Genomic DNA, 27182 nt, shown 5'->3' with positions numbered 1-27182 from the left:
GGGGGGAGGTCCTATGGGGCTTCAGCTCCCCCCCCCCCCGAAATTTTTTCGTGCTCTCCATGCACCGCCGATCAAAGCAACCCCCGGCGCCGGAAATCATTCTGGATTTTGCCTAGAATGTCTTTTTACGCTCTAAAATACATTTCACCGCGAACATTGCGAACTCGGGCTGGATTTCGCGGCAATGCCCATGTACCGGGAGGCACATAACGCCAATTAGCCCCGTACGAGCACAAAGTTTCAAGGGCGTTTTGATGACAAACGGGCTCGCCGCGGCATCTCGCGGAGGCCGCGGAATCTGCAAAGCGCATGGACATCAATTCAAAAAAATTTATGGGTATAAATAAATTTTTGATGTGAAAGGTGCGTTGACATTTCCAAAGTTGTGCTTTAGATTTGCAATTTAGGAACTTTGTGGGTTTGATGTGGTATAAACATTTGACGCCAAAGGTGCATTGACTATTCTAAATTCTTACGTCGGAACATACAACGAGACAAGCCAAATCAACACACTATTAGACAAGCTGACAAAGCATGCAGCGAGGTCCGATGAGGCGAAGCGTTGTGGTGGTTCATTTGTGCCGTCATGTCACATAAAAAAATCTAATTTTTTTTTTACCTAAGAAAAAGCATTCATGTCAATTAAGACACTAAAGCCAGCCAAAGTAACTACGTTCTTACTTATTTTTTCTACTTTGACTTTTATTCGCGAGGACACATGAGCGACTTCAATTTTTTTTTGTTCTCGCTACCCTACTCGCGGGCTCCAGAGGCAGCCAGAGCGCATACGTTTTTCTCGTGTTGCCTCGACCACCGCGCGGCGCACTTCGGTGCGCGTTCGGTTTGCTCTGCCCGAGTAGAGTTTTGCCTGGCAGAGTTTTGGACGCTTTATGGCAAGCAGACCAGAAAAAGAAACAATGGTCACTCGCCGCCATCACTGTGGGGACTCAACGGATTGCACCGCGTTCGCTTGAGCGCAACCTCTCCAGAAAGTCTTGTCTCGCCGGCGTAGGATACCGAGCAGTATGCGTATGGTTCTTGGTGGACCAAGCGTCTCACGTTTTTTAGAGCGCAGCTCTTTGGCGTCCGTTCCTGGGTTTCGCGTCGTCGTCGGCGTTGTCGTCGGCCTCGTAACCAGCTCCGCCCCCCTTTCATCCCCCCAGCGCTAGCAGCGACCGACTGATACCGCTGGATGCCGCTGACGCCGCTAGAGAGTCAAGATAACGTGACTGCATAGAACACCGTCGCCGCCTTGCAGAAAGAGGAGGAAAGGGTCCCCCCCCCCCTGTTCTTGTGTGGCGGATAGGGTGCTCTTCAGTTGCCGACGCGCCGGTTATTTCACGTAGGCCCCGGCACGTCGACGAATACGTGACCACCTTCCCACGGCTAGACCTGGTTCTTAGCGCTGCGGAAGCGAGGGTATCATATTGTTTGTGTCGGCATCGGCGGCGTTGTCCCTGAAACCAACTCCGCAGCTGGGGTTGACTCACTATCGGCGTCAGCGGCATCAGTCAGTCGCTGCTATCTCTTCCCTCCTCCCTTTATCGTGTTGTCCGCTTGCTGCGCGCGCTTCTGCCCCCATCGTTTGCCGCTGGGTGTACACGCCGCCCCCCTCCCCCCTCTTCCTGCGAGTCTCCGGTTGTCAAAGCGCCGGCTCGAACTTAATTCCTTTCTTCACTCCTCCTCCAATGCAACCCCTGTGCGGTGGCAATCAGAGAGCCAGATCGGTGGCGGCGGATCTGTATATGTGCACCGCCCGAGCCGAAATTGCCGCTTTTTGTTAAAGGAATACGTGTGAAAAATAAAAAAAAAATTCTGTGATAGCGCATACATGTGTTGCTCGATTTCTTTGCCTCAATCTATCGAAAAGGTGAAACAGCTTATTTGCTGCGCTCAAATTTCGCATTAGGAAGTAACGTAATCGTCGGTAATTTTTTTTCGATATTTCATCGGTAGCCAGATTAGGTGCGTAGTATAGGTATTCGATTGTGGCCAACATATTTTCCTTTACGTATTTTCATTTCGGTGCCCCCGCCCGACAAAAGGAAAAAAAGAAAGATAGATTGTTCTGGCGCAGCGAATTGTCGCATGGTGAAAGTTCGATTTTGTTACTTCTTCCTTTGCGGAAAGTAATGGGTTATGGGATGCTTCAGTTGCCGCATACTGTTATTATATTATTGCGATAGCAGTTATATGGATACTCCAGGCGCTTTTCTGCCGTCATCGTCATCCTCATGTTCCGTATAAAGTCCAAGAGCGATAACAATGTTACCGAGCGCCGCATGCTGTATGTGCGAGTAAAAGCGCGAGGGGAGGGGGGGGGGGGGCTGGAATGGGTGAGCCGACGATGGTTACTGTCTTGTGTGCGCAAAGGAGAAAAGCGCAGAACAAGCTAGCTGTCTTCCGTCGCGCGCGATACATCGGCGGGAGTGTATGGAATGGGGGCGGTATCTAGGATTCTGTGAATCTGTGATTGCGCGACATGTTTATTTGCCTTGTTTGACGCTTTATATACTGTGACTTTTTCTTAGATACGTAGATTTATTGGAGACTTATACGTATATTTAAGTATCTTGTTGCGAGATTTCGTGCATACGTGCAGTGAACTTTTTTTCCAGTGACGCTTTCTTGCCCGTTATCAAGCTCTATCTTCGCATTTGTGTATCCCATTGTATCTTCGCATTTCTAATGTACCAGGGCGATTCAAATGAAAGTGAGCCTATACCCTACCCGTGCAATAATAGTTCGGTTCATTATCTGTGAGGCATGTTCGTAGAAGAGAGGGATGTCTCATTTTCAAAAGTGACGCGCAGGTGTGGGGATAAAGGTTCTGTAATGCTCTCATACACTGTGCTGAAATGGCTGCGTGATATAGCGGAAACTCCAAAAGTTGAACAGCGTGATGCCGTGAAGTTTTTGACTGTGGAAGGTATTTTCCAAAAAGAAATTAGACGCCGTACGGCTGCCGTGTACGTTGAATATCGCATTTCATTGGCCACTGTGAAGCTTTGGAGCACACGGTTCAATGAAGGACGCGAAAATTGCAAAGGCGATTCAAAACCGGGCTAAATTCCATCGTGAAATCACCCTTAACAAAATTTCAAAGGTTGATGAGCTGATGAGAGAAGAACGGAGGATAAGCATCGATGAACTGGCAGAGCATGTGAACATCAGTCACGGTTCGGTTCACGCCATAATTCATGAACATCTCTGTTACCGGCTTTTGTGCGCGCAATGGATGCCCAAGACTTTGAACTACCACCAGAAGACGGAGAGGTTTGGCGCTGCCTTGACTCATCTGATCCTGTATCACAATGATGGTGGCGACTTCTTCTCTGCAGTTGTGATCGGGAACGAACCATGGTGTCACTATCACGAGCCTGAAACACCACGGCAAAGCTCACAGTGGAAACATTCGAATTCATCACGCCCAAAGACAGCAAAGGCCGTCAGTTCTGCCGGAAAGGTGTTGTTAACTTGTTTTTTTGATCGTCAGGGACCATTACGGATTGAATTTGCTAAATTTTGAGAGACTATCAATTGTTTCCGATACTGTGAAACGCCGGAATAGCTGCGTGTTGCAATCAAGAACAAACGACGTGGAAAATTGACGAATGGGGTCATCTCGTTCCACGAGAACGCCCGTCCCCACATCGCTCATGTGTTTAATAGAAAACTGGCAAAGTTCAAGTGGGAAACGCTGCAACATCCGCCATACAGCTCAGACCTGTCGCCTTGCGACTTCCACATTTTGGGGCAACCGAAAAAAAGCAGCTCAAGGGAACCAGATTCGTGTCGGACGATGAAGTGAAAGAGTCAGTTGCAGATTTTTAAAGCAGCAACCCAAGGAATTTTATGAGATCGGAATCGCGCGACTCCTTGGTCAATAGGATAAATGTCTAAATTCTCATGGAGGCTACCTTTAAATAAAGTACCCCGTTTGTCATATATTCGCATTGGCTCAGTTTCACTTGACTCGCCCTCGCATATTCTGCAGAACTCCGGCTTTTTATACGTGCTCTCTGTTGCGACTAAAATTTCGGTGAAATTACGAAACACGGCCGGCGACAGCGGCTCCTGCGTAATACAGTGGAATGAATGCCAACGTCATCGAGACTTTTCACTGGCCGTTGCATACGTACTGTACATGAATGTAAACGTGGTTCTCGAATGACAAAGTTTCATTAACAGATTTGTCCACAACTTGTTCATTTCATTGTCTCTACATTTTTCATATCAGCGGCATGCACTGCTTTGCTCGTTTAGAACTGAAATAGTTCTAAAGTTTGTGTGATATTTTATCTACTTATTAAATAGACAAAAATATGGAAGCATTAATATCAGTTATATTGTGCACAAGTTTTGGCACGTACCAGTTTATTCTTTTATAAAAAATGACATATTCTACTTGTTTTCACGGTGCGTAAGGTTCTAGAATACGTTTGCAGCACCATTGGCAATGGTAATGCAATTAATATTCATGTATTTGATCCCTCGACAAATTATTTAAGAGGAATCTTTAGCTCGGGCCCAATTCCGCCGCGGCCTATTCAAATACATGTAGAACAGAGAAACGCTTTTCTGAGATAACCTCTAGATCGCTTTTAATGAAATTTGTTGCGTTTGAGAGAGAAAGTTAAATTCTAGTGTCTGTTGGAAGCGGAATTTCGATAGGGCTTGAACTTTGTTTAAAATATTTCGGAAAATTCGAAAGTTCGAAAAGAATAGAAGCACGACGTTTACAATCTGATAGCTCTGCATCAAGAACAGATATCGCGGTTGTCTCAATGGCATCTATTATAACAGTCCAAGAGGACAAATTTGGTATGTCAATTTCTATGTTACGTGAATTGGTTACGACGTGTACAAGGGTTCTCCAAAAGCCGTATTTCCATAATACTATTTTTTTAGATTCATGTGTAACATATCAATTTTGTCCGCTGTAGATGTGCTATTAGTTGAAATTCACAGCATTGTGATATCAGTTTTCATTGTTGAGTTACAGAGCTTTAAACTTGATCGTTTCGTTTTTTGAAAATTTGCAATATTGTCGAATATTTAATAAAATATTGACTTCCTAAATAAAAAATTCGAAACCACCAGTCACTAGAATTTAAGTTTTTCTTAAATGTAACAAACATTGTCAAATTTGGTGCAGTGGTTGCCGAGCAAAACGAATTCCCCTTCTACATGTATTTCTATAGGAACACCTGAGCTAAACCTTCCTCTTAAGGAGGATGCCGAGCTACAATGATCCCCCACCGAACAATATTTCTGGCTACGCCACTGGTACGTATATATATATGTATAATGTATATATATATATATATATATATATATATATATTCCAGAAGCACGTTTCAGAAGTAGAACTGTCTTTGAAATGTGCCCGGGAGCCGGGTAGTCACCAATATTCTCTTCAGCGACAGTCCAGCCCAAAACCTCTCTCAGTGTGAGCCGCTGAACGTGGACATTGAGGTTCGCTTTTCTGCTGGGCAAACTCTCACTTCAGTAAGAAGTCTGTCACTTTGTTTTTTGTGAATACAAGTAGGTTGGCAACACCAGAAAATTGTTGACACCACTCCTTATTGTACAATATAAGTAAGGCGACGGCTTCTTCAGCGGCAACATTTTCGTACAGCGATGTCGTGATACTACTATATAAACTTCAACAAAATACACGTAGAGAACGGACATATTTGATGTAAAGTCATGGTTATGAGAATTTGTTTATGGTATTTAGTAAGCGCACAGCTGTGTACGTTAATTAACAAATCAAGTAACAGTATCATCGCAGACGTTTGCAGTCAAGAAGGAAGACGCAGAATGGCTACGCGTGAGTATGATGGCAGTCAGGAAACTATTAGAACACGGTAGGGAAAAGATATCCAGTTACTACACCTAGGCAAACAGAACACTCGTGCACACACACACACACACACACACACACACACACACACACACACACACACACACACACACACACACACACACACACACACACACACACACACACACACACACACACACACACACACACACACACACGCACGCACGCACGCACGCACGCACACACACGCACGCACGCACGCACGCACGCATGGGCACACACACACACACACGCACGCACGCACACACGCACGCACGCACGCACGCCCGCACGCACGCCTACACACACACACACACACACACACACACACACACGCACGCACATGCATACAGACTCATACGCGCGCACACACACACACGTGCACACACAAACGCATACGCACACACACCCATATACACACACACATACGTGCGCAAGGACCCACACACGCACTCACACGCGCACACAAACACACGCACGCACACATACGCGCGCACGCACACACGCACACGCATACACACACATATGCCCACGCAGACACACATGCGCACTCGCGCACGCGCGCGCACACACACGCACGCACACACGAGCGTACATGCACTAGCCAGGATTTTCCGGTGCAACCCACGCAGGTGAAACCTTGTTTATTCAATCTGCGCAATTCTTGCATCAATATTAAACGCTAATCTCTCTCACCTATCCTGCGCAATAATATGTCGAGAACCATAGGAGACAGCTGGAGAATGCCGCAGGTATTTCGGCCTCTCCGACTATACGGCAGTAGTTGCGGGGACATTTCAGCAGGTCTCGGGAAAACGCGCGCAGCAATGAATTATTCTGTCTCAGCGCCGATAAACAGCTCTAAGCTCGCTAAAACCAACGAGGGCGCCGTCATTGAAGATTGCGTGTGTTTACTTGCGAGAATCAGCATCTGATTAGCACTGTTGAATGCGCACTAAGCCCAGGAACGAAATAAAAGAGACAGAATACAGGTTACTCGGGGAACACATTTGATGCGTAAACGGGATCGCTGTAAGCAGGCAGGGACAATTAAAGAGGCGACGCGTGCGTTCCTCGCCTTGGCGCAGCCGCGGCTGTAATTAAATGATGAGCTTCTCGTCGCTCCTTCCATTTGCGAACTTTCTTTTCGAGTCACTCGCGTGCGGCAAGAGCGACGAGTTGGGCGGCGACGGCGCAAATTAGAAACGCAGCGACAGAAGTTTCCGCGAAGAAGGGTACTTTTCGCGGGGCGAGGCTTTATCTCCGTGTCGACCCCATTACGCGGTTCTTTTGCTTTCCGCGTCGCGCCTCTTCCGGTGAGCGACTTACAACGCGCGCTTCGCGAATCTCCGCGCACGCGCACACACACTCACACACGCACACACAAACACGCATGTCGACATCGCCACCAACAACAAAGGCACAAACTCGATGCATTCAAAACAGCTCCTGTTAGTTCGCACCGCTTGCCGGCTCCGTGCACCGACTTCCATTACTTGCTTCCCCCCTGAAAAGTCGAAGAAAGCTCCTCTCGTGTTCGTTTGCCTTCTTTCTTTGATTTCTGTGTTTCTTTTTAAACCTGCCAATGTTTTCCTCTTGCCCTGTCACTCCTTTCGAAGTTTCTTATTTATATCTCGTTTTGTTCCTCTTTAAACTTCGTGTGCCGTTCGCCGCTGCCATCTTTCATTTTCTTTCCGTTCCTGCATGGTTAGATTCCCAATTATTTATGGAATTCAATCTTTTGTTTGTTTTTATTTTTATTTTCCCCCCACTTCTTGGTCTTCTAGCTTCGTCTCTGTGTTCTCTTTTCTTTAAATACATTCCTCCCTCCGCTCTTTTCTTTATCACGCTCGTTCATTCTGTCCTTTTCAATCCTATAAGTTCTTCATTCAGGGATGTCACTTCGCACTACAGCGTGCGCGACTTGCGTCCCTTCTGCGTGGGAGGGGGGGGAGGAGTGCTTCTCTGGAGCCAAACTTTACAAAAGGTTCCACGCTATAGGCGCGACGCCGCGCTACTACGTGGGCAGAAAAGCTCCCCGCCTACTCAGTCGGTACGAGTTTTCCTAGATATTTGCGGATGTAATTTTTGTTTCACTCACTCGGTTTCAGGACGGTATACGACGCGGCCCCTTAATGACCGAATTTATTCTCCGTTCGCGAGCAGGAGAAGTTAATTCACCTACACTCTGGGTGTCTTTCTTTGAATGTTGAAAAAAAAAAAGGCCAGCACAGTCAAAGAGGGGTATAAACAGGACGACAAGAAAGGTGTAATATAGAAGAAACCGCCGATATGGGAATCGCCTAAATGGTTATGTAGGAGTGAGAAAGAAAAGACGCCTGTGGGGGAGGACGATGCTTCTTGTTCTATCCCCATAGCTTTCCCTAAATATTTTTCTTTCCTTGTAGGCTAGCCGACCAGGCTAGACCATAGTTAACTTCCCTGCCTTTCGTTCTTCTCTGTCCCTCTTATTTTCCTAAACGGGAGCTTCATTTGTTTTTTTTTTCAAGGTTGGCCCTCGATAGCTATAACCTGAAGAAAAAAGTTATGAGCTATCCGATGCGCACTCCACATTGGGTAAGCGCCGATAATGCGAGAAACTTGGCTGATCAGCGACACACGTGGCGGTAGCTCAGTGGAAGTCGCGTGCACTGTTGAGCTCGAGGTCGATGGTTCGATCCCGGCGGCTGCAGCTTCATCTAGATCGGGGGCGATGTGGAAGAATGCTTGTTTAGACTTACGTGCACGTTGAAGAAACCGCGGTGGTCAAAGTCTATCCGGAGTCCCCCACTACGGCGTACCTCAAAATCAGAGCGTGCTGTTGGCACCTAGCACCCCGGAATGTATTTTTTTTTTTTGACAGGGCACGAAAGACACATGACAATAAAAATAGGAAGTCTGAAAGGCCATTCAGGATTTTGTAATGCGATGGCTCCGAAAGTATGGAGACACTTAAAATTATTCGGGTTTAAACACGCCGGGCGTGATAGGGAAGAACTGGTGAGAATTGCGTTAGGGTATTGAATAGGAAGACGCCGCAAACAAGCTGCTGCACGAAGTTGCAAAACTACTATTCAAGTGAGGCAAGTAGATGTCAATTCACAAGTTTATTTTACCGGACCGTGTGAATGATGGTGCTGCTTTATGAAGAATACATATGAGATAGCCGGCAGCAGCTACATTGAGTGGCGTGAAGCTTTATTTATACCATTAATAAGCTCGTTTTGCGATAGGCTTAACATAATGATATAGTGTAGAAAATTGGAGAAATGATATAATTGGGGCCCCTGTGAAACCCACATACCTCAAAATTAGGTACTCAGCCTTACCTGTGATTGCATTCGCGAGAACGTAACCCTTCTGGCAGAACTATGGCACGGAGTGATAAACGTTCCTTATCATTTACATATTTAAATTGGACATTAAATTTTACTGCGTGCTTTGTGAGGCTTCATTGTCAAATTTGCTTTTTTGTTTGTAATCATCAACAAACAAACAAAAAAATACTCCCAGGGTGGTTACGAGTGAAACATACGAGAACTTTGTTCTATCGGAAGATAAAGCCAGTGAAAGAGAAATGCTGTTCACTGCGACGAAAGAACAGGTGCAATGATGAGGATTAGCAAAACTTTTTTTTTTCTAATGTAAAATGTTCAGGAGGCGTTGACGCCTTAATTGAGCGACGGCTTCTTTTTTTCGCACAGAAATACTTCGAATTGAAGGGCACACGTGCAGTAACTTTATTGCAAGAACCAGAACCTAGAAAAGTGCGTGAGAAGAGCAGTCGCCAACAAGTGTTAATCAGCTTTCCTACCCCGTCAGAGCTTGTCAAATGTGAATTAAGAGATTGCATTGCCTGATACGCCACTCGCGAAGAAAAACGGATGTAACTGGAGGTTACTCGGAGCGGCGCCTTCGTCCTGCAGCGGGCCTAACTAGGGAGACATGTTGATGAGGATGGACTGGAACCACCTTCTAAAGATTAGACAGAATAGAATTTATTGACAGGAAAGGCAGAGAGGTCGACCTGGGCTAGTGCGCTCTAGTCTGCTACTCTGCAATGATGAAGAAGGAAGGGGAGTGTAAGTACTCGGGATGGATGATGATGATAACAGAAGGGGTGAGTGCTTATGTACATGAGACAGTTCCCTTGCTAGAGCCGCTCGTCGAGCTTTGTGCCCTGCAGAAACTTCAACAACTCTTTAGTTGCACGCACTGAAGTTGCAGTGTCAGGCCATGGGCCGAGGATAGCTTCCTCCGACAGTGGTTGCCTGAACGCTAGCTAGGAAGCTTTCTAACGTCCTTCGCTCCAGCATATATTCTATAGATTAAGTTGACTTTAACTACCCGCCGTGGTTGCTCAGTGGCTATGGTGTTGGGCTGCTGAGCACGAGGTCGCGGGATCGAATCCCGGCCACGGCGGCCGCATTTCGATGGGGGCGAAATGCGAAAACACCCGTGTGCTTAGATTTAGGTGCACGTTAAAGAACCCCAGGTGGTCAAAATTTCCGGAGTCCTCCACTACGGCGTGCCTCATAATCAGAAAGTGGTTTTGGCAAGTAAAACCCCAAATCTTATCTTATCTTAAGTTGACTTTAACTATATGATCAAATACTATTGCAAATATTATTGCACTGCCTCTACAAGCATCTCATTTCCCGCATAATACGAATTCGCGTCCTCTGATACGGTCCAGCGTAGGGCCAACGTGCGCAATGCGCCGCAAGTTTGCGCGGCGCTGACGAAAAGCAGACGCTTGTATAGTCTATAGCGTCAAGGTGAAACAAGCCTGACCGGCAGTGCTCGGCGCGCTTTGATGAGTCGGGCGCTGGAAGAGAACATGTCCTAGCTTGCGTCAGAGCCGCTAGACCAGACTGCATCTCTATGTAAAGTGGCTGGTAGGTATAAATAAATATAATGAAAAAAAAAATAACCCTTCGTGTTAGTAGCACCGTCCCAACGCTCGTCAGAGCGACAACGAACTAACCGAACAATAGGTTTCAATCGGAACACAAGCACGACATCACCTCGTACCCGCCGTGGTTGCTCAGTGGCTATGGTGTTGGGCTGCTGAGCACGAGGTCGCGGGATCGAATCCCGGCCACGGCGGCCGCATTTCGATGGGGGCGAAATGCGAAAACACCCGTGTGCTTAGATTTAGGTGCAGGTTAAAGAACCCCAGGTGGTCAAAATTTCCGGAGTCCTCCACTACGGCGTGCCTCATAATCAGAAAGCGGTTTTGGCACGTAAAACCCCAAATATTATTATTACATCACCTCGTAAATGTGAAGGCGACGGGGCATTTCCGAGGGAGGCGATCTCATAGTTTACGTCGTTTAATGTTCGCAAGGCCTTGTAGACTACGGTATAGCGTGAAAGCAGATTTTCGGACAGGCCGACGTGGCTATTTGGCAACCACAGAAGAACGAGAATTCCTGGACAGAACTGAATGCTGGGGTGACAGCTGTCGTATATACGGCGGGTCTTTTGTGACACTTGAGACACTAAGTCGATTATAGGCGGCCTGACGAGCCATGCGAGCCCAAAGTGGGGCGTCGTGGCGTATTCAGCTGTTTTTGTGACACCGGAGGAAGCATGGTCTGAAAATGACTCTGGGATGGTGACAAAACAAAAATTTTAGGGGAAAGAAACGGGAATGTTATAATGACGTGAAGAATTATACGCAAAGGTTACGTAGGGCAATGTTGTTTCAATCGCGATGGTCGGTCGAAACGTATGCATAGGGAAGCTCTCTATAAGGGTCATCTATTTTCTTTTTTATTTATTTAATTGAAACGCTTTTATTTCGAGGAACCCATATGGTTTTCCTTTGCAGCAATGCTTCGTGTGGGGGGATGTTTCATTTTCCCTTTATTAGTTACTTCTCTCCACCTTGCGGGTTTCCGCAGAAGTATTACGTCTGTCCCATCTACCATGATGGATTGACTGTCCACGCCATCGACAATGACAATACATCGTTAAGATTACCATTTGTCATGCCGCTCTTTGGTCATACCTGGCCCTTGCGGCATTAAACACCACCTATCATCAAAACTATTTAGCGTACTAACTTTTCGTGAATAGAAACCCAGAAGTATGAGACATCTGTAGAGCAGCTAGTGGGCAGGGTACATACGATAGCATAGCGCGTCAAATAGTCGGTAGCAACACCTATGTATTTGTTAACTTTAACAGAAGCGGGAAGCGAGGAGAGGAGAGGGGAGAATTCAGGAAAGGCAGGGATGTTAACCAGTCAATAGTCTGGTTGGCTACCCTACACTGGGGGATGGGAGAAGGGGAAGAGAAAGAAGGGAGAGAGAAGGTGTAGATACGCGTACGGACAGCACTTCAGTTAGAGTCGCTCGAGCAAACCAGAAGTTCTGAGAAAACACAAAAGTGCCTTCACTGCCTTCTGAGCCGATGATCGGTCGGGACGGTGCTCTAATATGGTCTGTTCACTCAGAGGACGATCGTCTAGTTTCCTCAATGTGTTGGACAAAGACTGTCTTTGTGCTTGAAATTGTGGACAATGGCACAATAAGTGGGCAATGTTCTCCTCGCATCCGCAAACATCACATGCAGGAGTATTAGCCATGCCAATTAGTGCTGAGTAGGCATTCGTGAAGGCAACTCCAAGCCATAACCGACACAGAAGAGACGCTTCACGTCGGTGTAGACCCGCTGGAGGCGGGTCTACACCGATAGAAGCGGGAAAGCAACCAAGAAAGTCTACGCCGATAACTATTGGCCTTCCTCACTGCGTCACACATGGTCATTTTTTTTTCAAGAACCTCTATAATAATATTTTTAGTATAGCTAGCGTGTCCATTTCTGATTCCAGTGGCCAGAAACGTCACTGCGTTAGTTATTCATAACTGAATTCTGCAGCCCAATCCTTGTCTCACTTTTGCTCTTCATTCTCTGAATACTCCTGCACGTCCTCCTACGTGAAACACATGACTAAAAAGTATCCTTCCTCGAATAGCGAATAAGTTCAACAAGTAAACTCATGTTGGGTACAGGTACGATATTTGACGCATTTCATACCGATCAGTGCCGCATAATTTCATTTCGTTCGCCTCCTTACGATTGCGTTTGGTGGCGAGACAGCGGTGGGTTTTACTAGAATTTTAGCTAAAGCTGTTTGGGGCTATACGTATGAATATTTCAGAAACATTTAAACCGGTGCAAACGCAGGCGCAAGCGCTTCGTGTCTCATAATGAGCACCAAAATCACAAGAACGCCTCCTACTTATGCGTTCTTTCTTTTTTTTTTTCAAAATTCCTTGGTGGAACTTCTTCAGCACGACGGCTGCTCGAACGCGTCACGCAGCACTGACCAGCGGAGCCCATCATTGCGGTGCGACTAAGCCCGCAACGGGCTTGTCGAGCGTACGCTCCCTTGCTAAATCCGAAAGCCCCGTCCCCCTTACTCATCTGGAGTGTCCTTCCCGCGTGACACGTATGCATTTTTATCTGCCACGCGACCGACAAAGCCTCTTACGAGCGGGGCATGCGGCGCCAAAGGCCGGCGCGCCTGCTCGCTATGGCGTATCCATATACATGAGCCAACCGGACGTATAGTGGGCTGAATATCTTACTGCACTCTCTGTCCCTTTCCCTTTCGCATCCACCGCTCATAATTTGCATTGCACTACGCTGGGTTGCCAAGCGAGCGCCATCTTCGCTGACTCGCACGCGGTTTCCTTTCCCGCGAAAGGAAGTAAAAAAAAAAAAAGAGGGAATCCTGCTCTCGTTCGACTCGTTAACAAGACAGCCCTGTAGCAAAGCACGGACGCGACGGAATATATGAGCCATCCGTATATCTATACTCCCCGTCCTTCATCCTCGTGCTCCCAGACGCCCGCGCGCGTGTTCGAAATTTCTCGCTTCCCCTCCAATGTCCCGCTTCGTGTTCTTCCGCCTTCGCTTACAGAGCTTGTTAGCTTATTCCTTGCTTGCTTTGTGCGGCTTCGCGGCAGCTTTCTCTCGGCGGCCTCTCGGGCTGCTGTGTCGCGAGTGTTTAAGACATCGAAAACAGGTGCCCTTTTCTTCCTCGCCTCGCCCGGCCCCTTCCCTCACTTCCCCCGAGGTACGCACGCCCCAACGTCCTCCGCAACATCCCAAATATTTCGGTAAAGAACAACTTACACTCGTCTAGCGAGAAATTTTTCTGTTGTCTGGCCATCTGCTTTAACTCATTCTCTTGTTTTGGCGCTTCCTAATCTAGGCCAGATGACACACTTCATCGCTTCCTTAAAAAAAAGAATAAGAAGGTAAAGCAAAAGAAACCTGTTAAAGTATTTGTGGCTGGTAAAACGTTGCCACCCAAACTAAGCAGCGGTTTCGTGACAGCTGGTGCTGATTGATTTCAGGATGACTCGAGGATTTCTTGTACGAGCTAGTTCTGAGGACGAGCTTCCGCATTTCCCGACAAAAGGGCTCGTAATGGGCTTCAGACGACGTGGACGGGGTGTGTGTATGTGTGTAGGGGGGGGGGAGCGGGGCAGGGAGGAAGGAGTGAATGTGCAATGAGAAATTTCGGAAAGCTAGAAGACGGTCGGAAGAGACGCGTCGCCAGATGCACGTTTCACGATATGGTTGCTGACGGTAAGAAGGTGCCGTTTGTCTTAAGCTCTTGCCGCATTACAGGGAGAGAGAGCTTTTCTTTTTAAATACAGAAAACCTTGCCGGCGAATAAGCAGGCGCTTACATGCTCCTCTTCATAGAAAAGGGGAGCATGCAGGGACAGGAAGGCCCTAGTAGGACCACGGTGAAAAAGGAATGAGAAAAAAACATGAAAAAATGTGATATGGTATTTGCAGACGAGACAAAGGTGATGGGTGTCAGAGCTTGTCATGCTAGAGTTGGTGAATTACCATAAACCCGCACTGTCATAACTGGCGCATTAGAAACCGTGGAACCCATATTGTTGGAATGGCCAGGTTACAGGGACGAGACAACTAGTTATCTCGTTAGAGTCGGCACTGTTTCACACGAACCACCAGATTTAGGAGGAATATTAGGTATAATTCCTTCTTCTGCAAAGCAATGGCAAGTTTTAAGATTTCTTTTTATACGCATTGTAGACAGCCACACTGCGCTCAGAGCGCAAGCCTTTTTCGCGTTCTTTTAAGCAGGCACTACATCATCGCACCTACTGCAGATGATTTTGATCTCAAAGTGCATATATAGTCGAACATTTAGTTTTTTCTTTATTTTAATTGCTTATTGAGCGCCCATGTTCTTGGTTTCTTTTTTCTTACTCGCACTTGAGTGTGATACCACGTTATGCACTTCTCTTTCATTTTTTCATGTTGATCAACATTTTTACGTAATTTGCATCCCTCAATGCCCTTAGAATCTATATAAGTTGAGGATATGTATTTTTTACGTGTTTTATGACGCGATAGCGCTAAGGGCTCCGTGTCACAGAAAAGCCGGTGTTGGCGCCGGCGTCGGTGGAGTTGTCCGTGAGGTAAAATTGCCGTATGTATGTATATATATACAGGTATATGTAAGAAAGAGAGAAAGAGGGGAGGCAGGGAGCTTAACCAGATATCAGTCTCCGGTTTGCTACCCTACACTGGGTATGGTAGATAGGGGACAGTAATAGGACAGAGAGGAAAACGTTAAAAAAACACCCACACAGGGAGGCACACACGCACTAGAGGCGTTCCAGTTAAAGACGGTCACAAAGGCCGGTAGATCGCAAAAAGCGCAATAGTGCTTGCATGACCTCCTTCGGTGACAGTAGGTCCTATCGATGGTGTAAAATTCTTGCTTCCAATAGCGGTTGGTCATCCAGCTGGTCAAGTTCGTGGCGAAGGCATTCCATCTTTGTGGACTGTACTGCGGGCAGGCGCACAACATATGGTCAATCGATTCTTCGTGGCCGCAGTGGTCACAGGTTGCGGTGCCGGCCATCCCTATGCGGAACGCATAGGCTTTGGTAAAGGCAACGCCCAACCATAGTCGATATAAAAACGTGGCGTCTCCACGGTGAAGCTGTGATGGCGCTCGAATACTTAATGTGGGATTAAGTGAGTACAGTCGCGTGTTTCTTAAATGTGACTCATTCCACTGCGATTCGGTACACTGCCAAGCAAGTAGGCGGAGCTTCCGTGCTGCGTTAGTTTTAGAAAGAGGAATTGGGACGTGGTGCCCCTCAGTATGGGCTGAGAGGGCAGCTTGATCCGCCCTTTCATTGCCGATAATCCCGCACTGACTTGGAAGCCACTGGAAGGTTATTTCATGGCCTACATCACTTATATGGTGTAACGTCTCTGTAATATCAAATATTAGTTGTTCGTGTGGTCCGCGTCGTAAAGGTGACAGTAGAGACTGCAGTGCCGCCTTCGAATCACAGAATACCGTCCACTTGTGTGGCAGTTCATCACCAATGTGATGGAGGGCAGTAAAGAGCCCTGTGAGCTCTGCTGCCGTCGTTTTTGTCACGCGGGTCGTCTTAAATTTCATTGTTTTAGCTTTCGCTCGTATGCCGATTGCCACCGCGGAGCTGCTTGGAAGGACAGATTTATCAGTGTAAATATGCGTAGAGTCTCGATAGTTCTCGTGCAAATATAGCAGGAGCTGTTTAAGGGCTGGTGATGATAGATCAGCTTTTTTCGAGATGCCAGGCGTAAGTCACGTCTTGCTATATAACATGCGGTATTGGCCCTTCTCGCGGCGATGCCTTGAGCGCTGCCATCTTTGATCATGTGGTGACGCGGCCATTGCTTGCCTCAACTGGCTAGCGTTGCCTCCGTGTTTACAATGGGTGTCTACGACGCCTCCACGGCTTGGAAAACCTCTGTTTCGTGAGATATCGTAGATGGTGACTGGGTGGACGCCACGAAGATTTGGCCACAGCTTCAGAGAATCTGTAAAATTGCTTTGGAAGCCCATTAAGCTACGTCCAAACAGCGCGAGCAGCGTATATGGTGCTTGTTTTAAAAGCGAGGCCAAATATTTATTCCAAGCTATCCAAACTTGCCGCTCACGAATTGAATCAGGATTAGTGTATTTTGCTCTTCGTTCTTTATTTGGCAAATATTTTGAAGCAGTAGGTTGTCATATTTTTGACTAAATTTTCTTGGTGCAGTAACTCTCATATTATTTCTGCCTAATCGCAAGCGGGCGGGCTCAGTTCCGATATACTTGTTCTTGCTGCGCGCAAGGCTTGAAAAGTAGCTGTTTTGTAGTTTCTGATACCATGTAGCAAAGAAGTATTATTGCTAATAACTTGCTTACTCTTGTGGACCATGACGAAATTTTCAGCTTCAACCATTCGGCCGCTATCGGTGTAGTCCGCCATTTATTGTGCGTATATGGTGCGCGTATATTCAAGTGTTTGCCCATTCCCTTATGAACACGTTGGCGATAGAGTAGGCGTAAGATCCCGTGCCAGTTGGGGTAGATGTGTGTGGATACTGTGCTTGAAACGTACTGTAAAGTGACAGGCAGCGGCGCCACTCTCTCTGTCATTGTTCAAGGAGCGGTACTCACTCTTGCCGTGGTTCCGGTGCTGAAGCGCATTCTTTGAAGGTTAACGATACAACGCTGGCGCATGAGCAAATTTCTGTATCATCGACGAAAGCCGTACATCTCGACGTGCTGGTAACAAGTACGGACAGTTGCAGCAACGGTAGGCGAACTTGGCTACACAGGTTCGTTCCATTCCTTAATATGCCAGTCACTGCGAGACACTTCAGCACCTTATATTTGAGTGCCCCGCTTTCAGTGCGCAGCGCTTGTCGCTAGTGAGAGACTGTCATCTCCTTGGCCTGCGGTGTACGACACTCGACGAAAGTTTGTAACCCACTGGTTGCGCGTCTAAACGTAATCAGGCTCATCGCGCTCTACTTACTTTTTTAGAGGTAACTAACTTAGGTTCACGTTTGTAGCGTGGAAACTATTCTGTTCAACATTCTGTAATAGCGTGACCTTCAGTGACCGGCCCTGCTGTGTGTGAACTGTGCTGTGTTCTACTTCATTCTTTAGATTTGTCCTGTTGCTCTTCCTTTCCTCTTTTCTCCCCTCCTTCCTATCTTCAATTTCTGCGTTGCTGTCACCCCCCTTCTGAAGAGTAGGCAGGCATTGTGCCCCTTCCGGTGGCGATTTCCAGCCTGGTCCTCGCTTTCCCTTTCCTATTAATTGTATATATGTATTCAAAACAAACAACAAACAACAGCCAACTACTGCACATGTCTTGAATCCACATGATTCAATCCGGCATGACTGGAGCACAGTGCGTCAGCAAAAACGCAGTTGAATTTGCGAAAGTTGCATCGCACAGAAGCAAGGTGAAAGCGGTAATGGTTTCGTAATCGTGCGCTGTCGCCCAGGCGACGTGCGGCGCGCCGCCGAAAGCGCCATCTCGTTTCTCTAGAACAAACCGCTCCGCGAGAAGGGGCAAAAAGGGAACTATATTTCCACACCATTCTACCACTAAAATAGCTCACACCTTGTCATACATTCTTGACATAGTTATTCCTCGGAATTTTCAGAATGACAGCACACAACCAAATGTATGTCATTAAACAAAACATTGACAGCGCATGCCTATTATGTTATATCTTCTCAAACTGAAATATTGAAAATGCGGAACAATAACAGAAACTTGAAAATGATGTAATTTCATTGGCGCGGTTGCGCACCAGCTCCGGGATCAGCCCACGCAGAAGGCCGCGTTTCTATCAGAAAGCTCCCGTTCCCGCGTAGACTTCGCCGCCAGCGTTTCCTGGTAAACATCACGCTTATATAAGCTGCATTTGCCGGGAAGCATGAGAAGCAATCAGGGGTCTTTGAATGATATATCGCGTTCCACTCTTGAAGGCGGAGCCTAAGCGTCCTTCAAGTTTTTTTGTTTGTTTGTTTTCTTTTTCAATATTTTGCGCATTTCTCATCAACTTGTTTTCTGTTATATTTGTTCTACATTTACATGGCCATTGTGTCAGCATCATAATATTGCATTATTTTACTGCCACATAGTGATTCCTCTTATCACCTAAACTTGACCAGATGTCCCAGTACCGTCTTTGGCTGTGGTGCCTCCTTTTGTATTTCAAGTCCATCAAAACTTGTAACCATTTTGCGTAGCAATAAATTATAAATTATAAAAAATTATACAACGAAGTAACACGATGCTTGTTTTCCCACCCTCTCTACCGGATTCCGTAGCTACATTTAATCTAATCTCATCGTTCAGTTTACAAGAATTAGTCAAACGCCGCTTTTGCACACGGTATACGCATATCTTGAGCAACAAGATATGGACTGACGTTCCCATTCGTTCCCGTTTTTATTCTTCTGTAGATTTCTTTCACGAGATCCAGTGCTAACGCGATTATATTGTCTCTCTAAACGTGCGCCGCCTCAGACAGTATTGTGCAAGAATTTTTTTTTTCTACAGATTCTATTCTTTTCTCATCCCAACACACATCCCAACGAGTGGCCGATACTGGCGATAACGTAGTCGTGGGCGTGGCCAACGTAGACGTATCTAATGACGAACGAAAAGAATTGAAAGTGAAAAGAACCGTTGCATACTACGGCCCCCGCAATAAATTTTGTCCGCTACTATTGAAATAATTTCGCTATTTAGCGTGAAGGTACTAGTAGACGCGAAAATTGCTCCCAAAATAAATGTAATTTACTTTTTGGAAAAGCTTCAGTAATTGATTCTTTACTGAATTATTTTGTTGTCGTGCTAGTATTACGAAACTTCACGCGGGGTTTTAATAAAAAAGCTGTTCATTTTACTGAAATAGTGACATTAGCAGTAATTTACACGCATCGAACTGAAGATGTGTGACATTATTTATTTATTTATTTATTTATTTATTTATTTATTTATTTATTTATTTATTTATTTGCATTCTACTGGGCACTTGAAAAGTAACTGCGCATCGGAAATGGTGGTCTTAAACTTTGAAGTTATACTAGCGGCAGTGCAGGGAATCGCTACAGCAGTTGCTGAAAATGTCCGCCACTGGCTTGAACATGTTTGCGCAATACGCTGCTCATACTGCCAAACACTCGACCGAAGGTAGCTGGGGTTACCTGTGCAACTTTCTGGGTAATGGCTAGCTGTAGCACATGCAACGCATGGGGATTCCCCTTGCGCACTCGTCCTTTGAGTGCACCCTACTAGCGTTAATAGACGAACTAGAGGTATATAGTGCTATTATAATCGCGCGTGAAACTGCTATGTAATCCGCAGTCGTCAAAATATTTCAGTTTCTTTACTCACTGCACAGTTACTTGTCGAACACCTTGCCCGAGTTACTTAAATATATAATAACAATAACAAATGAAAGGCTATTTGACCTGTGCAGGAGAATATAGTTGGATGCAAGTGTATACTGCGGAAAACATGAGGAATTAATATCTAGAAACGTTGCTAACCACAGCTTTCCGCGGAACAAGAATGTTCTGAGTATTCACCCTGGGCCGTATCAACAAAAAGAAATATTTCCCTAAACCTGTTTTAGGAACAAATTACGTACACTTGTGATCACTGGGCGTATAATAAAGGCAGCCGGCCCATAGCAAAAACTGCCCTCTTAGAACGAAAATAATGGTGAGTAGTGAACTATATCTACTTGAATAGGCGGATAACTTCTGCTGCAATCCGCAAGGCGGCGGGTGTTTTTATGCCGGAGGAAATGCTCGTCTACCTGAAAGCAGTGCGTAAGCTACAAACCAAATACACGGGGATTTTTTTTAAATATTTTTGAAAGAAGCCTTCTTTCTCCCAGCAGCCGAACCCGCTACCACGAGCCTTTCCTCAGCAGTGGCTCAACAAATTGCGCTAGCCGAGCAGCCAGAACACGAAGTGCAAAATCAAGTTGACAGACTGAAGCGGCGGCAAGAATTATTTTTTTAACGAAGTGTTCTCGCCACCTGGCTGCAGTGGGGCAGGCCTTTGGTTGCCAGACGTACTTTGAGAGAAACGTTATCGATTCTGATTAGGGCACAGCTCTGCTCAAAAGTGAAGTGGTGAGAATATAATTCGTCAATTCTAAATGAATGCAACTGCCCAAAGTTTGCTCAACAGCTAGTGACGCACGGAGTGCGTAGGCGTTATATATAATTAGAAGGGTGCAGCGTGTGGCGCAAGAAATAAAGTGTACTTCACTTCTTCACAACAGAAAACGCTTTTATACAACTAAAGCTCGCAAAAACAATCTTTGTACGACGCAAAGACTCTTTACCTATAAGACTATGATCCTAATTGGCACAGTTTTTGATTGGTAAGCGCATCAAGTTGAGAGGCAGCGAGCCGCTTCTAAAGGGGAATTCGTTTTTTCCCGCCCCGACGTGCCACGCGCGCGGAGTGAATCACCCGTTTCTCACTGAGCGGTAACGTGAGTCTGTCAGCTTCAAGGAACGTACACAGTAGCCAATTAATTCCTTCGCTTTAAAAATAAATTCAGCTGTCATGTAGAAGAAAAGACATGACAAGCAATTTAAAAAAAAAAATGGAAGCACAATAACGAAAGAACAAGCAGGAATAAGGCTGTCTTCCCGAAGCCTTAGTTCGTGTAGCACAAAATTGAAGTTCATTCACGTTTGTTAGAGATACGAGTCACGATAACTGATTGGAAAGTGACAGGACACGCGCAACCAAGAACTGAAACGTGTTTTGGACGTACCTGCGATGTCCGACATGTCCGACATGCACACTGCCTAAGCGGAAAGGACGTCAACTATTGTAACACGTACACAGAATGACTACAAAGGACTGGTCTAATATTACAGCCCGCAGTCAAGAAAGTCCATCTCGCACGCTTACAACGGACTGAAATGTCATTGATACAATCGTTATTTGGCTTTCTGATGAAGTATGCGTGAAAACGTTAACCTGCCACGAGACACTCGCGGGCTCACCCCTCCACCCACCTATAGGCACAAATAAATACTTATCTAATATGTGTGCGAACCATCACTGATGAAGTTTTTGAACGCAGCCAGAATCACCCGTAATATTGAAGACCTGCTGGTGCATATTAGATCCTACACCAGTTAAGTCACAGAAGAAAAAAAAAACAATTTACGGGCACATACATTTGGACAGACGTGAGCTCCTAGCATTCCGTACTTCTTATTCTTCCGTCAGCAATAGGCGGCAAGCGTGCGTTTTTCATATTTTAATTCAATTTCTTTCGCACAAGCAAGACTTCTTAGCATTGCTAGAAGGGTGCGGGGCAAATGGAGGCAAAACATTTCTTAGGTAGCTCCCAAATGCGAGAGAGAACGAATACGCGGTAAACAACAGAGGCAGGACGCCTTCGCTGGGTGCGAGCCGCTGCCTGTCTTCTGCATGAATAGCGCGCCGCATGCTGGCGCACAGAATGTACAGCGAAATCCGAAAACATTCCCGACTGATCTTATTTTCTTCTTTTTTGTATTTTTCCCTCTATATGTCTTTCGTTCTCGAACGTAGTCATATGCGCTTCCACGGCTTCCGTATTTATTCGTTTCTCTAAATGCGCACTGCTTCGCGCTCGCGAAACGTGCTTCTGGCAGCCTTGGCGGGCGGTTTGCTGGTCTCGTCGCTTCCGGCGGATAAGCTCGTTCCCTCGCACCTTCGCTTCACGGGAATCACATTTGCCTGCAAAAGACCAGCGCGCGTAAATGTGCGTTACGGATGGCGGTGAGAATCCAACTGACGTTGGCCTTATTCGGTCCTTCTTCTTCTCTTACCTTCTCTTCACACTTCCCTAGAGACTGCAAAACGTCTTTTTTTTTTTTTTTTCGCGAAGGACCTTTTTTGTAAGCGGCTGTGAAATGCTTGGGCACGAATGGCACCTGCGGGACGTTATGCATACGTTCTCGCATCTGCAATTCTTGTGTCCGTTCTTTGTTTTTCGCCGCTTTAACTTTGGCTGCTTACATATTCTTTTGTGTTGTTTCTGTACGTAGGGAAGCAATAAGAGCGCCGTCATTCTTTCCGTTATTGCACCTCGTTGCAAAGGACATTATTTCTGCCTTTGTGCGAAGTGTCATTACCAAGCGTTTGTGCTCGTTCTTGTCTTTCCACTCCCAAATTGCACTTGAGTACTTGCGTTTTATGCACAAATCTTAGGTGGAAGCTTTAGCTCGGGGCTCCTGCCTGATAACATGAGAAAGGATGAATCATTTTTTTCTCGGCAACCACTGCACCAAATTTGATGAAGTTTGTTGCTATTGAAAGAAAAATTTAGAATCTAGTGGCTGTTGGAAAAGCATTTTTTTATCTAGACCGTCAATATATTAACAAATGTTGTTGAAAACTGCGAAATTCAGAAAACCCAGACTATCAAGTTTACAACTCCGTATTTCAGCAATGAAAAAGGCTATCATGAATTTGTACACGGCATCTAATAGTAAATTTAAAGCGTGCAGAATTAATGTACTTTACATAGCCCTCAAGCACACCACTAATATGTCAGTAGGACATTTGCAAAACATTTTCAAACTCTTTATTTCACTGTAAACTGTAAATTTATAACAAATTTGCTAGCTTTCAGTACTCCGGCGCCGTGAACGAAACAGCGATATCAGTTCTTGGGGCAGAGTTGCGGATTTGTAATTTGCGCGCCTTTATATTTTTCGAACTTTACACATTTTTGGGAATGTCCGTCACAAGTTCAAAGCCGTAAATCGAAATTCCGCTTCCAGCAGCCACTAGAATTTCACTCTCTCCTCAAATGTAACAAACGTCATTAAAATCAGCCGAGGGGTTATCTCAGAAAAAATATTTTTGGCCATTACATGTATTTTAAATGGCGGCGTCGGAATTTGGACGAAGCTAGAGCTTCCGCTTAAGTGTAACTGGTTGCGTTTCTTGCACGAATGCTTACATGAAGCGCCCGCAAATAGGCAGTGGCAAGCAATATGGTACAAACTTCAGAGTATTCGCTTTACCTCTTTTTTTTTTTTTTTTTTGGCGTATGTGATGAGTGCAAACAGGGGTATAACACTTCCCAGCACAATAATCCCCAGCACAGTTGCGCACGCGTTCATGAGACTCGGAAGAGCGCATTTTCAAGCAAAATGTTCAGGAGCTGAAGGTCAGCCCGACAGATGCCCGACTCGTGCTAATGCGCACGTCTGGGAGGGCAGATCAGGTATCATGGCGTAGTTAATAAGAAGGTCACTTACAAGAACTCTGTGTAATTTTGCTGTACAGCTTCTAGAACTAAGTGAAAGACTGGCGAAGAGCGTTGTTAACTTTTTTAGCAAATTATATCGCACGCCACTGAGCGAAAGTTCCGAAAGCTCGAACACTGATACCCACGAAAAATAAAAGTTATTGTGTTTCATGGGAGCTGAAGAGAAAATTATGAATAAGAAATACTTTTGTTTTTATTCGGGGAATACGGGCCTGGTGTCCCACAGCGACTACGGGGTCGCTTATAACGCTTCGCTTGTTAGCGCCCTCGCTCGTAAACGTTTCAATCTTTACATTTTGCACATTTACGGCCACTCTCAGAAACAATAATAGTGAAGCAAACTGCAATTACAGAGAAAAAGTTCAAGCACACACGTGTCAGGAGCTTCTATTTATTTTGCACCTCCATTTGCGCCATCTAAGTCGCCTGTGAAACTTCTTTGCTCATTAGATGGCGCCGTAGTCTTATGCTTTCCTTCAAGGAACGAAACGGACAGAATAGACATAAAGCTTAAACGCTGAAGCTTAGCCAAGATAGATAATAATTGAGCTCTAGTTAGGAAAGTTAACTCAAACATGCTTAGGAATCTCCTCACAAGCATGCGAACGATGGTATGTAGAAAGGTGCAGTTAACTGATGGTCTAAAAGGAAAACATTTAAAGGCACTATGTGTTGAGTGAGTCAGTTATGATTGTCTGCAACTTACTTTCACCAGTGCCACCTTAAGGTGCATTGTGTTAAATTAAGTGTCCAGATGGTGGCTCTTACTAAGCGCGTGGCCACTTTCGAAATGACTTTTAGTAATAGCTTCCTAAATGCCATACTAATTTTCCGTAACATCTTAATGGAAGAGTAATAAGAAACCGAAGTCAATTTAGCTGAAAGGCTTCCTCATTAGGATGTACATGCTGGTAACCGAAGTCAATTTAGCTGAAAGGCTTCTTCATTAGGATGTGCATCTTGGTCTAGCTGTAATATTTCTGCCCGACTTCCAGCAGTAAGAGTAGAGATACGTTGTTTTTACTGACCGTTATTTGAGACAGGAGCCATAACAGCAGCGTTTTTAGCTTTAATTTACGGCTTGCGGATTTCAGAGAAATGTGTTGAGAAGGACACCCTCGCAATTTTCAGTTCTTGTAGAAAGTAAGGTGAAATGTTTTTGCACCTCGTTCTGCAGCCACCTCACGGCCACAGGATCGCCGACAACGCAAGATCACGTCCTCTCTTGTAGCATCAATTTCTGTTTCAACAGCATAAAACCTTGTTTCTTGACCTGCTTATCCTGGAAATCCGCACTCTAGATAGTTCTGGTCATAAAGAACGAGCTTTGAAGAAGTCTTGCGGGAGACAACCGTTTCCGCCGTCTTCCGGATTAGGGCTTTAAATGGTTTTGATTCTAGGCACAGAAAGCCTGCACTAAGATAGGGATTTTCTCCAGGCTGGACCACAACGCGAATTGGTGCTCAACCTACGAAGCACCCACGACCTCAGTTTAAGTGACACATTCCAGTTAAAAAACAACTGGCCGCAATATTTCCAGATCAGCACTGGGTGATAATTTTTGCTCGTACGTTCAGCGACGTGTAAGTCCTGTTTGATTTCTACTGTGCAATGGCCCGAGGAAAAATATACTACAGACTACAAGGCTGCCAGCAGCAAGGGGAGCCAATTTTTGTTCTAGGCTCCCCGAGTCGACCGTGCTGCGCCCATTACGTTCCATTAACTTTTGCTTTCCGTCTGCTGTTATAACTTTTCTTTCAATGCGTTGCTCTTCGGCTTAGTTTCGGAAATACCCATTTCCGAACCTGATTGTTTCTCAGTAATGTGTTTGGTTTCCAGGCTTCCTCTGCTGAAAGGCATCACATCCATTGTAGATGTTCCCCAGAATAGTAAGGCATGCCTTTACAGTGTTCGCAGGAAAGCGGTATAACTTAATGTTCGCTGCAGGAAACTCCTCGCGAAATTGCCAAGCCTGCGTTTCATTTCCTTTCGCTTTCCTTTTATGATGGCTTAAGACCATGGTTTATACGTCTTCTTTTTTTTATTTTTGCTGCCCTCATAAAAGAAGTTGTCGATCTCTAAACTATTATTTTTTCATTTGGAAAGTACAATTCTTGTTCCGCCGATCGATGCATAGCAGGTAACGTGCTGCACTGGTCGCTTCAGATGAACTTGCATCGGTACAAGTCTAGTTTGCTTTGTCCAAAGTCAGGGTATGGTTTCTGTCCATGCACCACTGAAGGAGAGCACCCCTATCACTTGTTGAGAGGACGAACATTGCTACATTTTACGATTTTTATAAAGATCAGAGGATGAAAATGATTTTGTGCGCTATTCAAATCAGATATTTCATATGAGGGATTTAACCATTGGTTCGAGCAAGGCGGCCAACCACGTCAATGACAATTAAGCGTCATGCTTTGACAGGTACAAAAATCACGAGAGGCAAGTACCATGTGTGGATTCTGTAACTGAGCTCACGTAGTAATTTAGGTTCGCATATCAGCGGGGACAATTTTTTTCTTTGCAATGTTTAGGTTTGCGAAATTGTATATGTTTGTTCGAGAGCTCTCCTGAGTGGTCCTTGCCAAACAATAAAAGTGGCCAGGCATTTATTTAGCTGTTATGCTTTCATTCCATTTCCTAAGGATGGGTTCCGGAGTTTAAATTAGTGCAACGCTACTGATTTCTTTATTTTTGGCTCACATATCTTTCGCTGCAACGAGGACAAAGAGGAGGACGTATACGTTTTATTTCGCGCTGTTATGACTTCATGGTGCTAAACCAACTGGTACAGTCTTTCACCTTACTGAGTGTAACAGCTAACGAAGCAATGCCAAAAACTTTCTGATTCGCTACCATAAGGCCCCACATGACAGTGACTAAGTCCTTAGCGTCCTTGCCTTTTCTCTACATTAGTCTCTTCCCTCTTTCTTCTTGTGGGCACTTTCTATTAGTGTATCTATCTGCTTATTCAAGGAAGAGGACAGCCACGTGCCATTAGGCTTGCCCGTAGTATTCTGGCTGTTGTCTAGAACCGATGACGCTGACCCACAGTCTCGATGCCGACTACTGTTGTCAAAGACTACAGCTCCTTTGTCTTCACTGCTGCGGCAAACACTGCCGCAAGTCATTAAGAACAGCACAAAGAT

At 45.6% G+C, this 27182-nt stretch overlaps 1 protein-coding gene across 2 annotated transcripts in view; it reads right to left on the bottom strand.

Annotated features, from left to right (window-relative positions):
* Window positions 1-27182, bottom strand: part of LOC142579685 (low-density lipoprotein receptor-related protein 4-like) — a 222404-nt gene that overhangs the window by 59322 nt on the left and 135900 nt on the right. The window lies entirely within an intron of this gene.

The sequence above is a fragment of the Dermacentor variabilis genome, chromosome 4 (genome assembly GCF_050947875.1).
Source record: "Dermacentor variabilis isolate Ectoservices chromosome 4, ASM5094787v1, whole genome shotgun sequence".
In the NCBI taxonomy this organism is placed as follows: Eukaryota; Metazoa; Arthropoda; class Arachnida; order Ixodida; family Ixodidae; genus Dermacentor; species Dermacentor variabilis.
This window is presented reverse-complemented; position numbering and strand designations above follow the sequence as displayed.